Source organism: Ceratotherium simum, chromosome 38, assembly GCF_057802395.1.
Source record: "Ceratotherium simum simum isolate JZ-2026a chromosome 38, ASM5780239v1, whole genome shotgun sequence".
In the NCBI taxonomy this organism is placed as follows: Eukaryota; Metazoa; Chordata; class Mammalia; order Perissodactyla; family Rhinocerotidae; genus Ceratotherium; species Ceratotherium simum.
In genome coordinates, this window is record NC_141937.1 from 24,379,333 (window position 1) to 24,398,287 (window position 18,955).

Here is an 18,955-nt window from a genome sequence, read left to right on the forward strand (position 1 = left end):
TTGCTTTTTCTTCTTATGTTTTATCTGTCATTGCAGTGCATTTGGTGAAGGGGGGTATTTGAAACAGATTCACTTTTTCCCTCATTTCAAATTCTTGTTTTTCAAAAACAGTTATTTATTCTGAAGTTTTTATTTGTTTGTTAGATAGCTTTTGAATAGAATGATAAAATCAAAACTTTCTCTTTTCTTCTGACATTGACACAAATTTTTCCCCCAGTAATCTCTTATTATGCTAAATAATTAAAGAATTCATTGTGTAAATCAAGCACGTTTATTATTAAACTCAAGTTCAGTCAAGGTTGATGGAAGTTTAGACTCCTGAGTTATTAATTCTGACGAGGATTAGAGAAAGATTCACAGGTTAAGGGACATTTGATCTGTGCCCTGACAGATGCATAGGAGTTTGCCATACTAATAAATGATGAGAGGTTCAAAGCAATAAAGCAACAGTCACAAACTAGCCCACAGATATAATTTGTCTTGCAAAGTCATTTCAAACTATGAGCCAATATTTTTAAACCAACAGACTTCAATAAAAATCAGGATTCCTAGCTTCTGACCGAAAAAAAAGTAAAAGTTTTAGCAAAACTGGGCCCAGCCCTCCAGCACTCCCCCAGGGCTGGAGCTGAGTATTCTATCTCTTCAGATAGGATGTGGGGTCTTCATAGTCTTCCAACGAACCGGTACCTGTCTCTCCTTTGTATCACCAGCTTGCCCTCTGCAGGCTTGTGTGTGGCCCCTGAAGAAAGTCTTGGAGACTGCAAAGGTGCACAATGCACTTAGAAAAGGTTTTAAAACAGGAGAGTGACATGATCCGATCTTTGTTTTCATGACACAACTCTGATGGTGAAGGGGGATAGGTGGGCAGGGAGGAGGGGGGATGATAATTTGAAAGCAGAGAAACCAATTAGGAGGCTATTGCAATAGTTCTGGAGAAAGATGACAAAGGGCACAACTAATTAACAGCAGGACTGCAGGGGAGGGTACAGCACCAGAGAATTTTTAGAAGTAGAATCAAAAAGACTTGGAAATGGATTGAATGCCAGTTGTGATGGAAAATGTGTCAAAGATGACTCAAACAATTCTAGCTTTGGGGACTGTGTGTTGCCATCAGCTAAGACAAGGAACTCAGAAGAAAGTCAGAGTTTTGGTGAAAAAATAATTGCGTTTTTTTTTTGTGACCTCTTTGGATCAGAGGCTGGGTCTTAGTTATCTTTGTGCCCCCGGCTTCTAACACATCTCCTGAAAGGGGTTCAATAAATAAATGTTGAATTGAACTCAATTAAGCTTATTGATTTTTACTTGCTTGTGGGAAGGTCATCCAGGTAGAAATGTCCAGAAGTCAATTTGTCATTTTAGAGCTCAAGAGAAAGGTTAAAGCTAGAAACAAATTTGGGTGTTGTCAGCATATTTGCTTTCTTGACTGATTTTCATGAGTTGTATTTTATTAAGGCATACTTATTGATAGTATATCTTGATTAAAAAGCTAATGATTTTGTTTACCTTTATGATTGCCACATGTGCTTAATATATTGTAATAATGAGGAGATATTGATATTTTCACCATCTCCCCCCGTGCCTTTAGCAGTATATATAACTGATAAGGAAATTTTCTTCACCAAAAGATATTTCCGATAGACTCTAAAATGACAACAAACCTAACTTCTTATAGAGTCATCAGACAATGTGAAAAGAACTCAAGTGATATAAGTACAAACACGTCAACTCTAACTTGACTCAAGTTTCAAGTAGCAATTACTTTCAGAAAATAAAAAGAACATTTAAAATGATATAAGCAATGATCTAAGCAAACATTGTTCACTCAAAGGTAGTGTCTACACAGTCTAAATTTTCTTTAAAAAAGTCAAGTAGTCATTGTTTCAGTTGTCAAGTTAATTTTTAGCTTAAATTGGCTATGTTCAGGGAAGAAAGAAATACGGTCTTCATTTGTAAGTAGGCAATGCACATCCTCTCCTGGGTTTATCTTTCCTTTAGAAAGCATATAAGTAGGTTCAAAAAGAAAAGTGGCAAAAGGTACACAGCTTTCTTCACAACTTCCTGCAGTCTTCATCTTCTTTCATGGTTTCCTGTGGCACTCGGTAATCCAACATTTAAAAGACCTCGAGGTTTTAAAACAGGACCTCAAAATCCTGACCTCATAGCTCTACCTTGTTCCCTGCCTGGAGACACAGCAGAGCTGTTACCTTGGTGACCACTCCAGAGGAAGCGAGCATTACCCAGAGCAGAGCACAAAAACACATACATTGACATGAAAGAGAAGTGGGAATTCACCAAGGAGTGTTCTTTTCTATTTCCTCATTGTTTTTTTTTTTTTTCTCCTTTTACTTTTCATTGACAAAAGTAGAGAATACAAAAAATAAGTCAAATATGATTTTCCCTTGCACCTGTCACCCAGCTCCAAAACCCTTCAACTCAGGGCTCTGCTTCTTTTTTCTGTGCTACCATCTCCTTCTTCCCTTCCCCACGACAATAGGAATATTTTGGGGCAAATCCTCATTATTATATTATTTCATTCATAAATATTTCAGCATGCATCTCACAAAGATAAAAACTCTTTTTTAAACATAATCAAAATGTCATTATTCTCTTGCCCCCCAAAAGAAAGTAATAGTCTTTAATGCCATCAAATATCCAGACTATATTTGAATTTCTCTTATTGTAGAAGAGAAAAAAGTATATTGCTTGTTTGTTTTTATCGTTGGATTGGTTTGGTTGTGGATCCAAACAAGGATCCACACATTGCACTTGTTTGATAAGTCCTTTATCTCTTTTAATTGATAGATCCCTCATTTTTCTCCCGGCAATTCATTTGTTAAAGAAACCAGATAATTTATTTCTGCAGAGTTCATTGTTTTCTAAGATTTTGCTGACTGCCTTTCTATCGCCTCATTTAACATATTCCTGAAAATTGTAGTTAGATCTAGAAGCATGATTTAATTCAGGTTCAAGTTTTGGGGATAATGTTTATAGAGGTACATAATATTCAGTTGTCTCTCTTTTAGTGATGTGAATGGCCATCAATGATTAACGTCTAGATCTATTATTTCGTGAAGGGTTTAAAATACAGTGATATTTTTATCATTCTTCTGTCATCTGTTAGCTGGCATACTTCTATGGACAGAAATCTTTCTTCATCAACTCTGTGGTTATCCTGAAGACAACTCACACAGGAAATAGAAGTAAATGCTTGATTCTTTCCTCTTATTTACTAGTTTTCAGAATAATGAGCTGGTTCCCTTGCATCCACCAAAGTTTAAAAGTGTTTTTCAATATCATTTATACTCATGGGTTTGAACATAATGTGTTTCCATCTATTTTGATAATTTCCTATTAATTCTCAAATTGCCCCATCTTTGCCCAGTAGGAGCCTGCTAAAGTTGGCTCGTAAGTTTTTTTGACACAACTCCAGTAGTCTGTTGATTTCCTTACTCTTCAGGATAACAAGACAGATATCTAGTGTATTTCCTACTCCAAACCAAAAGTCAGACATTTCTCCAAAGTACCCTGTCTTCATCTAACAGTATATTATATGTAAGGACTAGGGTTTGGGCTTATTTTGATTTTTAATGCTATAAAGTGTAAGAATTACCAGTTATAGTGACTGTATTTTGGTTCCTTGGATGTGCTCCTTCCCACCATAGGTCACATCACCTGCTATTCCCTCTGTCCAGAACACTCTTCATTCCCCTTTTCACCTATTTCTCCCCCACTCATCATTCATATCTCAGCTCAAACCTCACTATCAAGGAGGGCTTTTCCAACATCTTGACATGATCAATTTCCCTGCTATACGCTCTCAAAGAACGCTGGTCCTTCAATATGGTTAGCACTCCTGATAACACTATTTGATGTACACCTAATTTCCACACTGAACCGTAACATCCACAAGGGCAGCAACCATAGTGGTTTTTGCTCAGGGTTGTGTCTTGAGTGCCAAACCAATGCCTGACATAGACTAACAGTCTGTGGTGGGTTGATTAGTGTCCCCCCAAAATGCATGTCCACATGGAGCCTCAGATTGTGACCTTATTTGGAAATAAGGTCTTTGCAGATATACTTAGTTAAGATGAAGTCATAGGGGATTAGAGTGGGTGCTAAATCCAATGACTGGTGTCCCCATAGAAGAAGAGAGGACACACAGACACAGGGAATCAGCCCACGTGAAGACGTGAAGAGAGGGACAGAGATCGCGGTGGTGTAGATACAGGCCAAGGAAAGCTGAGGATTGCTGGGAACCACCAGAAGCTAGAAGAGGCAAGGAAAGATTCGTCCCTAGAGCCTTCAGAAAGAGCATGGCCCTGCTGACACCTTGATTTCAGACTACTAGCCTCCAGTACTGTGAGAGAACACATTTCTGTTGTTTTAAGACACCCAATTTCTGGTACTTTGTTATGGCAGCCCTAGGAAACTAATACGATGGGTATTATATTTTAAAACTGCATTGGGAAGTGTGATTGCCTTAAAAATCAGCATGTCATGGAATGTAATTAATCTGATTAATCAAATCACCACAAATCTGGTGTCTCAGATACAAAGAGAGTGCCTCCTATCCTCTTTTCCCACAAAGAGAGTCCCCCACCCCATGAGCTTCACCCACTCCTCGTGTCTGAGAGCTCTCCAGGCTTGGCTACAGCGGACGGAGAAGATCACTACTAGGGTACACAGTATACTGATTGGGTGGATGGGAGGGCTCTTTTTGAAACTGCTGGAGAAGTGGTAGCAAATAGGTGTAGACAAAGGAGGCAAATGCAAAGAAAACATGGAACTTTTTTTTTTTTTTTTGCGAGGAAGATCAGCCCTGAGCTAACATCCATGCCAATCCTCCTCTTTTTGCTGAGGAAGACTGGCCCTGAGCTAACATCTGTGCCCATCTTCCTCCACGTTATGTGGGACGCTGGGCGCTGTACGCACGGGATCCGAGCCCCGGGCGGCCAGAAGCCGAGTGCGTGCACTTAACCGCTACGCCACGGGGCCGGCCCCCAACGTGGAACTTTAAAACAGAATTATGCAAAGCCTTGATGACTTAGAGTTGCTATCAGTCTTCCAGTTTGAGAATTAGTGTGATCTTAATGAGACCCATCCAAGATATCTTTGGTCACCAATCTGCTTCTGTTGATATTTGTTCTCTCTCTCTCTACAGCTATACTCATCTAGTTTGTTAGTCAAGAAAATCACCTCCTTAAATCTTTTCTCCCTTTCATTGCACCACACCTTCTCAATTATTATGTCATTACACAAGAACATTCCTGCTCCTCATCCATTATTCAAAATACCCTAAACAGCTAAACTTTAATGTTGAATAAATCACTTTAATCAATGAAGGGTTTAGTTCATGAGTTCTACAAGCAAATAAAACCAAAATAACCTCTTGTAAAATGCTACAAAATGTAGACTAGGTATCATTTAACCTACGCATGACAACTACAAAGTTTCTTTATGAGTGTAAATTAATGTCTCACTCAATAAGTGCCAGATAGCGAATTATATACTTCCCTTTGTTTTAAAGAGAGTTCACACTAAGGGTCCTCTAGGTGAATTGTCACCAAAGATCCAACTTCTAGAATTCTCCCTACTTTATATCATACTTGGGTTGATTGAGAGATTAGCTGCATGTGGTAGAAACACTACTCAACTTGAAATCATAAAACCCGGATTTGAGCCCCGGCTCTGTGACTTCTAAGCTGTGCAAAATTGGACAGGCCACTTAAACCTGGTTAACTGAGGAGGGAAAGGTACATAAGTAACTAAGGGTAGTGCTTGGTATGTAATTGGCACTTAATAAGGACGGGCATGCATATCATTAGATCTAGATTGTAAGGATTAGGAGGGAGGGGTGATGGAGTGAAACAGAACCAGCCTCCAATTCTGACTCTGCCACTCATCAGCTTTTGGATGGTGAACCAATCTGGGGGGTTCTCTCTTAGCCTCAGCTTTCTCCTCTGTAAAGACAGGGAGTCAGTTCCTACCGCATAGGGTTCTTGCAAACCAGGGGCCAGCCCTGTGGTGCAGTGGTTAAGGCCAACCCACTCAGCTTCCAAGGCCCCAGTTCCTGGCTTTGGGCACCAACCTACACCACTCATCAGCCATGCTGTGGCAGCAACCCACATACAAAATAAAGGAAGATTGGGGCTGGCCTGGTGGCAGAGCGGTTAAGTGCGCATGCTCCGCTTCGGTGGCCCGGGGTTCGCAGGTTTGGATCCTGGGCGTGGACTCACACACCGCTTGTCAAGCAGTGCGGTGCCAGCATCTCATATAAAGTAGAGGAAGATGGGCACAGATGTTAGCCCAGGACCAGTCTTCCTCAGCAAAAAGAGGATGATTGGCATCCGATGTTAGCTCAGGGCTGATCTTCCTCACCAAAAAAAATAGAGGAATATTGGCACAGATGTTAGCACAGGGCTTATCTTCCTCAAGAAAAAAACAAGAGGAAGATTGGCAACAGATGTTAGCTCAAAGGGAATCTTCCTCACCAAAAAAAATAAATAAATAAGCCATAAAAAGAACTTATGGTGTCTGGCACATTGTTAAGTGCTCCATAAATATTTTGTTATTATTATTTATATCATTTAATGTTTCAGAGAGATGCTTCAGTGATTCTAAGTTTTTGGAGGTTTTAAATACTAAGATATTGAAATAAATCATTATTATTTGAGCTACCTTGTTTTTAATTAAATTCAGATTAATTTTAAATCCTCACAGGATAAAATCTGAACTTTAAAATTATGATAATGAGGGGCTGGCCCCATGGCGTAGCGGTTAAGTGCACGCCTTCCGCTGCTGGCAGCCCGGTATCGGATCCCGGGCGCGCACCGACACACCGCTTGTCAAGCCATGCTGTGGTGGCGTCCCATATAAAGTGGAGGAAGATGGGCACAGATGTTAGCCCAGAGCCAGTCTTTCTCAGCAAAAAGAGGAGGATTGGCATGGATGTTAGCTCAGGGCTGATCTTCTTCCAAAAAAAAAAAAACAAAATTATCATAATGACATTAGCAAAAATAAAATGTAGCAAAAAGAGAATATCAAAATATTTTACTACCAAAATGTAATACACAGAGAATCCATCCAACCCATATTCTTTCTCTAATAGTACTGGCAAAACATGTTTTATAGGAAGATCCAAAATAGCATGAAATCACACTGTAATATATATTCATTTTATTATTTCTGAGACATGAAAAATGATGTCCCAAATTGTCTCCTATTTTTTCCTGATGTCCAATATTCATCCATTAGAGATTTAACCCTTTGACTTAAAAATATATTCCCTGGGAGGAAGATAATATGCTATCAGATATGAACATCTAAGTATAAAAGAGGTTATCAGAGGCATGCCAAAAAAGAGAGCATGGATCTATAAATATTCTAGAACCAGAAGGGGCAACTATCCAAAGGGAAGTGAAAGGTGAGCAGATGCTGTGAAGAGAAACTTCACTTTCTTCCCGGCTAAAGCTGTCTCCAACATGGGCGGGCGGAAACCAGGCACTTTTTATAGATAAGAATTGCTTTTATTTAAAAACAAAATCACATGGGTTCTTGCATTTGTGTGATTGTGAAAAACAGATCTGATTAAAGGATTCCAAAGGCTTTAGGCTATTTTTTTCTCTCAAATTCTGTCAATGATCCAGACACTTGTGACATTTGCATAAAAGGGCGTGATACTGCTATAGAACACTGTCCTACGAAAAATGTCTTTATAATATCCATTGCGGAGCTATAACTTTTCTGAGGATGACACAATGAAATGAAAAACTTTTAAAAATCACCTATTTTTAGTCTTTGCTTACACATAAAATAATATAAAAATATGCATTAGATTGGCAGGTCTGTCTTTTGGCAGCCAGAGGCACAGCATCAAAAAGCATAATTATAAAATCACTTAAAAACTGTTTTGTCATGTAATGTGGCAGGTAAACAACGGTTGCTTTAATGCGAGAATTATTTTAGTACCTGGTTATGCAAATGCAGACATTTGTTCAAGTGAAGGTTAAGCTGCTGAGAGGTAATGGCTAATATCCCCTGAGAACATTCTTTATTCTCAACAAAGGAGAGGTAAGCTTTTCTTTTGAGTATTCTAGAACTATGTACTTCTTTATTTAAAAAGTATTTATAAAATTTCAAAAGAAATATGTACTTATTTTTTTAATTCCAATACACCAAATCATAAATTAAAATATGAATATCCCACATTATCTCCTCTCCCTTGATTCTATTCTTTGTGTATCCTTGTGCATCTGTGTATGTGTGCACATGTTTATGTATATGGAGACTGACATGAAGAGAAAGAAACATTCTTCGAACTTGATTGCCAATGTTATCAAATGTTGACTCAGAGAGTTTATAACAGCTAAAGATGGATCTTTGTAGCTGTGGGAGTCTTCTGACTTAGGATTTTTTCACTCTCATCTCACATAGGGTCTAACTGAACCAACTGTCTTATGATGAAATCTTTAAGCTATTCAAACAGGAACCATGGATCAGATCCCCGGCACGCACCGACACACCACTTGTCAGGCCATGCTGTGGCGGCGTCCCACATATAATGTAGAGGAAGATGGGCACGGATGTTAGCCTGGGGCCACTCTTCCTCAGCAAAAAAGAGGAGGATTGGCATCGGATGCTAGCTCAGGGCTGGTCCTCCTCACCAAAAAAAAAATAGAAACCCTGATTATTTATAGCCCAATGTTGTCCAATTCAGCCTTCCACAGTTCTAGCTACTAACACTGAAAAAGGGCATCAATAGGCAAACCTTGAAATTTTTTTGAAGTTCAGTTTATTTACCTCAAATTTTAGATGGACTTTCAAAGGTTGCCCAGTTTTTGAGAGCCTGCACATCTAATAAATGGCAAAAAGCCTGATGAGCTTCATGACCTCTTCCTCGGCGAGATGAAGGGCTGCCCCCTCTCCGTGGAGAGGGAAGCACTCTGAGAAGAGACAATTTTGGAACATTGTTTTCAGTCCTAACGGAAACTAGGAAATGCAGGGAAGTGTGAGAATAAAAATAACAGGATCAGGGGAGTGTGGAAATTAGTTGACTTTTCTCCCCATAAAATTCGTAAAATCAGACTAGCTTGAGTTTGGGGTGTGATTTCTGGGTCGTATGTGAGAAGAGATGTCATACAGCTGAAACCATGAAACCAACAAGAGAATATCCTTTGCCTCCCTGTGACTTGAACCAGGAGGCAAAAACACTGCTTGAGAATAAATCCAATAAGACTGACCCAAAAGCAAGAATGCAGGAGTGGGTTGGTGGTAGTGATCCATTCAAACTAGACCTGGCTCATCCAGTTGTGAGTAGTAGTCTATGAGTCTGTGTGTGAGAATCTAGCGCAATGGCTGTTCTATGAAGTACTCAAGAGATGGTCATTGGTGCAGTTGTTGTTAACGCTCTGCTTTAACTCTGGTTAAGGGCATCATTGTGCCTTCTCCATCACGAGAGCAGTGCTTCTTTGTTAACGGCTGCACTAATCATTGACAGTTGGGGAAATCTTTTCCCTGCCATCAGAAACTTTAAAAATGACCTCTTAAGGTGGGAAGCAGACAGATTTATATCTACGTATACTAGACTGTAAATCCCTTGAGGAATTTTTCTCTCTCCAATCTCGGTGCCTAGCATAATGCATGACATATAGCATGACCTCAATAAATTTTGTCATATAGGGTCGTGGTTAAGAGCACAAACTCTGGAGTTGGGTTGTTTGGGTATGTATTCTGGTTCTCCCACTTATTAGCTGTGTAATCTTGGGCAAGTTACTTAACCTCTCTGTGCTTCAGTATGCCCACCTGTAAAGTGGAGATGATAATAGTTTCTACTTCCCAGGGTTACCATGAGGATTAAGTGAATTATTACATGTAAATTTCTCAAAATAGTGCCTACCACCTTGGGACGCTATATATTTGCTATTATTATTATTACAATGATGATGATGATGATGATGATGATGATGATGATGATGATGATACCCCCAGCACTAACTTTAGAAAAACCTTACAGCAAGAGAACATGCTCTCTGCTACATCTCCTGCTGCCTACAGATCCTCTGAGAAACTTATACAGTTGCCCTTTTTATATCCAATAATAGATTGTGATGACAGCTACAAAGTGGAACACTTTTGTCCTGATTGTAGTTTTTTCAAGAAAAACTGATGCCAAAGACGGTGCCAAGCACCTCTACTATAGTTTTCAACTGGCAAAGTCAAGTCATTTCTTGCCATTTTGTAAGCGTCATCCGAAAATGATTAGAACCGGGGCATTTGTTCTATATTTAAGAAAATAACATTTTCTAAATTACTGGGTAAATTATATTTACTGGTGGCACTGTCTAACCCTCGTAGGGTTTTTTTTTTGTATCAAATTAGCCTAGTCAAGAATAAATAAGGCACAATAAACCTATTCTCTCTCAAAATCAATAAATAATGCTTTTAATTCGCTTGATTACTGGATTTGGCAGGAGAAGAATCGTGTCATGAAACTGACACTACAAAAAAAATCACTATGCCAATAAAAACAAGTACAGATGAGCCAACAACTGAGCTGCAGAGAGAAAAAAATCTGCCAGGAAGTAGTGTCTGCCACGAGATGAGAAACCAAGGCTCTGCCATCGGCCTCAGCGTGAACAGGAGCAATTCTCTCTTGCAAATTGCCCGTATTGCAGCTGAGTGATATTATCTCCACGTGTGCAGCAATTCTTTCCACCAGAGGTTTCCATCAGCAGTGTGAAAACTGCATCTCATGTCTCCTTAGTAAACAGTGCTAGTGGCTGAGATGACAGTTACACCAAACGGAGTGTGTACTAGATTCATTGATCATGAGAACAGGACCATCTAATGTTTGGTTGGTATCTGGCCTGAGGTTGTCATTGTAAAATGCTGAGGAACGGCAGCTCTCTCCTCTGAAAGGTGATAAGTGTTGCTAATTTCAGTTAACAGATGTCAGATAAAGCATCCCTTTTTTTTCCTGTGTTTCCCGGAATCTATAACAAGAGTTTAAAAGGAAGGAGGGTCACAGGTCAGTGAGAGAAGACCAGGAAGAGGTCCCCGCCCAGACAGAGCAGAAGGAGGATGCACTGTGGACCAGGGAGACCTGTGCAGACTGCGAGCTTTGCCTTCCACATGTTTTGTTACCGTAAGCAAATGCGCTTCCCCTCCCCAGCCTCCAATTCCTCAACAGCAAAAGGGAATAATAAAATCTCTCTTAGGATTGTTATCAGAATTTAGCAAAATATGTCAGCACCTAGCACCCAGCACAAACACAATGAATAGTAGTTACTATCATTAAAATTATCTTGCAAAATGACTCTTTCTCTTGGTCTTTGATATGTAGCAGAGACCCCATTGCTCCTTTGTGTAAGAGGATTGCAGTCAAGTTGGAGCAGCCCTTGGAAGGTGAGATGAAATCCTCTGGAGTCTGGAGATGACCAGGACGCCATGACACTTACAGGGAGGTATGACACCTGGACTGCAGAGTCGTGATTGAGAGCGAGACCGTCACATGGAACACAGTCGGCAGGGCCCGGAAGTCCCTCCTTATGCTCTCCTGTCTTCATTACATCCTCTCTCACCCCAGTACCCAAACCATTGCGAGAGGAAGAAACTATTACACTAATGCTGTGACTATGAAGTCTTCGGAGAGGCTTACCCATGGGCTCTTCTTGCTGCAAACTTCCTGACGACTCTCAAACCATTACCCTTACGCTTGCAAACCCTTTTTATGATTCTTTTAAACATATAGAATGTTAAGAGCCTAGAGCAAGCATGTGCCTCCAATGTGATTACCTGGGGCTAATTTGTATACTGGGATCTGAAGGAGAAGGACTTTTCTTATTATTTACTTTACAGACTGTTGTTTTTATAGTATCCATGCCCACCCTCTGAGACTGAGGCATAGAATCAATAATTCACAAACAGGATGGGGGAAAAAACTTTATCTTACATGCATCCAAGTCCAAAAACTAAAAGAGAAATGTGGGGGTATGTGGTTAGAAACAAAGAGCTGTAACTGAAACATGAGTCACACTTACAACGGCTTCTTCAGATGAAGGGGCACGATATGGGCTCAGTTCTCTGCCCATCTCCACCACCCCAATAATACCCAGGAGGACAGAGTTTAATACTGCCTCAGGCAGAGAGGAAAAGGCAAGAGAAAGGATTCTTTTTCTCTCTTTTACTGTCTCTCTGAGTTAAGCTGCAAGAGAAAGTGAGCTTCCAGTGGTAGGCAGTGAAGGAGACTGCAGAGAAGCTTTATTTCACCTCTTTAAATTATGTTGAATAAAACTTCTACTAGAAAATATCCTGGCAATGTATGTACAACTAAGAGATTGGCAGATCTATTTCCATTCACAGCCAGGCACCCACCCCCTTTCCATCTCTCCCTTAATGAATGCCCAGGAAATACATGGAAAAGGCAGAGACATGCCACACAGTCGACTCAACATTATTTTTTTCAATCAATTCTTATGCAAAAGCAGACTCATCAAGAAATATGCACTAAACACATCCATAACGTGCTAGGTCTCACGGCTTCCTTCACGCATTCCCTGACAACACAGGCCCGCATCTTCATTTCATCATCAGGAGATATGGTTGGTACCAAATAATTTAGCATGTTGCAATCTTGGTTGTATGCTTCAGTGTAGTGATTAAGAGCATAGAGTCTGAGCACAAGCAGCAAAAGAAAAAATATATAAGTTGCACTTCATCAAAATTAAAAACTTTTGTGCATCAAGGAACACTATGACCATAGTGAAAGGCAACCCACCAAATAGGAGAAAACATTTGCAAACCATTATCTAATGAGGGATTAATATCCAGAATATATAAAGAACTTCTACAACTCAATAACGATAAAACAACCTTATTTAAAAATGGACAAAGGACTTCAATAGACACTTCTTGGAAGAAGGTTTACAAGTGGCCAATAAGCACATGAGAAGATTCTCAACATCACTAATCATTAGGATAGTGCAAATCAAAACCACAATGAGATATAATTAGGATGGCTATTAGAAAAAAGTGTTGGCAAGGATGTGGAGAAATTGCAACCTTGTGCATTACTGGTAGAAAAGTAAAATGGCGCAGCCATAATGGAAATCGGTATAGTGATTCCTCAAAAATTAAACATAGAATTACCATAGGTTACAGCAATTCCATTTCTGGTATGTAACCAAAAGAATTGAAAGCAAGGACTCAAACAGATATGTGAACACTCATGTTCATAGCAGCACTATTCACAATAGCTAAAAGGTAGAAGCAACCCAAGGATCCACTGATGGATGAATGGATAAACAAAATGTGGTATATACATACAGTGGTAGATTATTCAGCCTTAAAAAGGAAGGAGATTCTGACCATACTACCACGTGGATGAAACTTGAAGATATTTTGCTAAGTGAAATAAGCCAGACACAAAAGGACAAATACTGTATGATTCCACTTATATGAGGTACCTAGAATAGCCAAAGTCACAGAAACAGAAAATAGAATGGTGAATGCCAGGGGCTGGGGTCAGGGAGGCATAGAGAGCAACTGTTTTATGGGCATAGAGTTTCAGTTTGGGAACACGAAAAAAGTTCTGGAGATGGACGGTGGTGATGGTTGCACAACAACACGAATGTCCTTAATGCCAACGAACTGTACATTTAAAAATAGTTACAATGTAAGTTTTATGATATGTACATTTTACTACAGTAAAAAATATAAGAATTCAGGCCGGCCCCATGGCTTAGAAGTTAAGTGCACGCGCTCCGCTGCTGGTGGCCCGGGTTCGGACCGGGTGCGCACCGATGCACCGTTTCTCTGGCCATGCTGAGGCCGCGTCCCACATACAGCAACTAGAAGGATGTGCAGCTATGACATACAACTATCTACTGGGGCTTTGGGGGAAAAAATAAATAAATAAAATTATTTAAAAAAAAATATATATATATATAAGAATTCAAAATAAAAAGAGCATCAGGTCTGGAGTCAAAGTGTCACCATTGGTGCCCTAGCTACCCCACACACTAGCTGTGGGGCAAGTAATTTAGCTTTCTTGTGACTCTGTTTTCTCATCTGTAAAATGGGATAATCAGAGTGCCTAAGTCATAGGGCTGGTGTGAAGTTTGCCGTAGATAATTAAAAAATCCTGGCACATAATGAGTGCACAAAATGCGTTAGCTATTATCATGGTTTCTTTGGTATAGATGCTGAAAACCCAACGCTGTGGACAAATATTTCTTCCTTTTCTGCATCCCCCTTAGAGTGTGCTCTATATATTACTAAATACTTGTTGACTGATTTATGCACTCATATACAAAGATGAACCTATTGACTCATCATCAGTGGTTGTTTTTCCAACACAGAATATAAATTATTATCGATCTATTCATATTCTTGAATAAGCCTCTTTGAACTAAAGATACGCATTTATAGACAGCTGGTTAACACTGAGGTATTATCTTGAAAAGGACATAATTCACCTTGCTATGTTCCAATGCCAAGGGAATCTCGAGGTCTTCCCCTTGCTATTATGTTATTCTAACAAACCTGTAAAACCAGCCAAAACCGCGTAATTGGGACGCCACCATCTAAAGAAAGATTCACAGGAAGTTAAATAGATAGTAAGATCCCTGAGCCCCAAAAGATGTTATCTTCTTAGATCTTTCCACATCACCGACAATGCATTAAGGTGTCAAGGACATACAGACCACCATTAATAAATTCTGGTCCAGATGAGGTTTGGAACCCCTATTAAATTTAAAGGTAAGTGTATCTGAGGATGCTGTTGGTTTTGAGTTGATAGCAGGAGACATAGGGCACTTGCTATCTCCATTTTAGGCAAAACTGTTTTAAAATAAAAGCCTTTAGCCAAAAAATGTTATAATAAATATTAACATCCCTTCTCAGAAATAACAGGTGATTTCTGAAATGTACAGCATTTTTACAAGCTTTTCCTAAGAAGAGTTGTTTAAAACCTTGGTTGATGCTGCCTTCTAAAATCATCTTCTATCGGAGTGAGAGCAAATTCATTTAACGGTTTATTTCTCCAACAGTTTGAGTGACTTTTTCCCCTAGATATCTTTTTCAGAGCCCACACCCTAAAGCTTCATAATTCCATTAAATCCGTGCACAGCTGGGCAATTCTTTCTTTGCTCACTTTATCGTGGTCCCCAGGGAATTTATGTAAATCTACAGAAATTCATTTTAAAGTCTGTACTCTGAAAGGGAGGATGCATCCTCATTAAGTAAATGATTATATCTACAAACAAGCTAAAAGCAACGTGCTAGAGAGCTAAATTAAACTTTCCATCAGGAAAATTAAACCATTCACTTGCATATATAAGCTTTACCTAAATGCTACCAAAATTACAAGACGAAAGATTTTGATGAGGTGCAAGTAGATATCAAGGAAAGTGTAGCTGAGCCACTATTGAGGGCACAGCCTCCTTTCTGGTACCACCATCTGATTCCACTTTGGGCAATGCTACCTACGGGAAGGAGTTCAGCTGTATAATTCATGGGCTTTCAGGAAAGACTTCTCACATAAGGGTGAAAGAAAATGAACTCCCCTAGTCCTTCAAAGGGCACCCAAGATAACCCCAAGGAAGCCTAATAAAGCCAGAGGGTCTGAAACTTAAACGACAGGATGTCACGTGCCGGAAAAAGGACAGGCTTTACACTTAGACTTAACTACATCCCCATCCTACCTCCTTCACTTATTAGCTGAGTACACCACCTAGACTTCAGAGCTTTGGTTTCCTCATCTGTAAATTGGGGATTAGTAATAATTCTTGACTGTGTTATGAATTTTTAATGAGGTAATCTATGTAAAGCACTTAACTCAATGCCTAGAACATGGTTGACACTCAAATGCCTTCACCTGGATGACCAAAAGAGGAAGTCTGGGCAATATCTAAACTATGGAAATGAGGAGCTAACTGTAAAGAAAAGGAAGGAATTCCTCCACTTAATAGTTTTGGGTCCTCCAACAACTATGGCACCTTCCCATCTTGGTAGATCTGCTCACCTTTCCTGCTGCTGGGAAAGTAAGGCTAAGGCGATCCACGGGAACATTGACTCGATATTACCATGTCCCTTTCTTCTTCCTAAGCCATTCCAACATTTACTCTTTTTGGCATAGACTCTCTTATATCTGAAAACTCTACACAAGTTATCTCTTGGTTCTAAAGTCAGAATTAAAAGTGAAAATCTCATATGGTCAAATTTACCCTTGAAAATCCCTTAGGAAGGGATAGCATTGGAATAGCCTCTCAGTAGGTCCAGCAGAGGCCATTTTCCCTCCGTTATTGGGGCAGGTTGCTGCTGCTTTAGCTGAGTCTGGGTGAACCAGCTGGCTTGAGTTTGAGATCTACATCATCTCAAAAAAATCACATGTGTGTATTCTGATGCTAGATTCCTATTCCGATTAGCAAGATGCTCATAATTTGAAAAAAGTAAACAGAAATGAGACAACACGAGGAAAGGGAAGATTCCCATCTCCATGTACACCTTGAGTGGAATAACTAGTGAAATAGCCTGCACTATTTATTAATTTTTCAACTATATTTTTTATTTTGCAAAGCAATATGATTGTATTTACATATGTCAAATATATTTCCATTAAATGCAAATATGGCACTATGCCGCCTTTTGTTTTTGTGTTACTAAAATGAGGCTGCTGTCAATGCCGAATCCCACCAGCCAAGCCACATAGGAGGGCTGATAACTCTGCTCCTCAGAGACACATTTACATTTTGAGGAATTAAAACAAAGCTCTGGTCAGGGTGCACACTCAAGGCACTGTTACAGTCGGTCTAGCCCAGGAGTCATAGCTAGCCCTGTCTGTCAAGCTCTCTTTGTCTGTCTCTCAGAGTCTGGGTTCCATCTATCCCATTTATAGCATCTCTTCAATCTCATTTTATTTCCTCCAGAAAAGGAATTCAGACCAGGAAAGCGTTCCTCAGTTGCAGCATCAAATTTTGATCCACCAATCTCAAATACCTGATCTTTCTAATCTCTATCAAGATCTATATTTTATTTTCCTGCTGCTCCCATTCCTTCCACTTGACTCTTCACCCATTCTCTCCTTCACTCTTTATGTGGAGGGGGGAAGAAAATCTTTAAATCAATGGCAACAAACACGCACAGGTCACATGCAATTTTTAATATTAACTCCATTTTAAGAAAGTATGTAAAGAATTCTGGCATACCATGTCTAAAATAAACCCAGGTGCATTGTGCTATAACGTGAAAAGAAATACTATTCATTTTCTGAAAAAGAAAAAATCAGTTGTTTTTAAGGTCTTAATTTTTAATTTCTATTTTAAACATGAAATATCTAAAATGTAAAAATGTCATTTTGATAAAATAAAGATGCAGAGATAAAGTTTATTGTAAATATTTTACAAAGAAATAGCCCTCACATTATTATTAAAATTTTAACTTTAATCATGAAAGCCGCACTTAATCTTCCACAAAGACCCTCCAGCTCCTGCAGGCATAATTCACCACTATCTCCTCTGTGTTCCCCTTGCACGTGTTTGTGCTTAGGTGATGACATTAACACGTGATATCTTGTATTACAAATTTATACTCGTCTGTTTCCTCCATTTGATGGTAAAGCTTCTTGCTTAGCTTTATTTTCCCAGTGGGGATATAAGTTCAGTTCCTTGCAGACAGGAGAGGATCAATAAATATCTGTTGGGCTTTATCTGAATTATTCTGTTTAAAACTTTGGGACTGATGAGATCCCCTTTGCTTCCTCCACCCCTGGCCAATCCCTCATGCCCTTAACTAGCTTGTCCATCGTTGCTTTCTGTCTCCAACACTTCTTATATCACAATTCATAATCTCTCAGCCTCCTGCGTCTTTTGTTTCAATGCTGATGCAATAACTGGCTCTGCCAGGGTTTGGAATGAGGTCATTCAGGCAGAACTTGACAATGCCTTGCTTTAAGGCCACACCACGGGTCTCTCAGCAACCCAGGACTTGCTTGTTGACATTGGGGAGTGAGTGGTCTTGCTTAGTGTCCACAAATGCAGTCTGGAATTTCAGGGAATTAAGTGCTAGTGGAGCAAACCTTTAACTCATGGCTGACAAGAAAAGTAGGTACTGGGGGCTGGTCCGGTGGCACAAAATTGTGTGTGCTCAGCTGTGGCAGCCTGCGGTTCGCCGATTCGGATCCCGGTGCGCACCGACACACTGCTTGTCAAGCCATGCTGTGGTGGCATCCCATATAAAGTGGAGGAAGATGGGCACGGATGTTAGCCCAGGGCCAGTCTTCCTCAGCAAAAAGAGGAGGAGTGGCAGATGTTAGCTCAGGGCCGATCGTCCTCACAAAAAAAAAAAAAGAAAAGAAAAGTAGATACTTCCTCTTTCCTCTCAACTGTCTGTGGTCTTGAGAGGCAGTTGATGTGGCTTTTCATAGTACAGTCCCACAACACAAAGCGGTATAAAGCAGTGGTAACTAGTTCAGCATCACACCTTCCAATCGGCTCTCCCTCCTTCCCTACCTCCGTTCTTTTTACACTCTCTCCTGCCTCCCTTAACAAAAAGAGTCGCATAAATTCTTACATCAGACCCTGCTTTCTAGAGTTGTCAGCTAAAACACTTGCCCACATCATAGCCCCTGCTGAGGGAACATGGCCATGTCCACACTGGATAACCCTCCCTTCTTTTCAGGGGAGGACTGAAACGGGTGGACACCTAACACAAAGGCTACAAATCCACTGACCAAGCCAATAGGCAAGACTCTAGACCTGGTTTGACAAGATGAACGAACAAATTAAATGCCACTCTGGGGAAATTGGGAAATAGAAAAATAAGAGGTGAAGCTAGTTAGCAGCAAGTTATGATCTAAAGAGAGGAGGTGGCAGGACAGCCATGATGGTCTAATTGCTCTCAGTTCAGTAGGGGAGGGAGGAGAAACTGTGTTCATTCATTTGTCAATGTAACCCAGCAC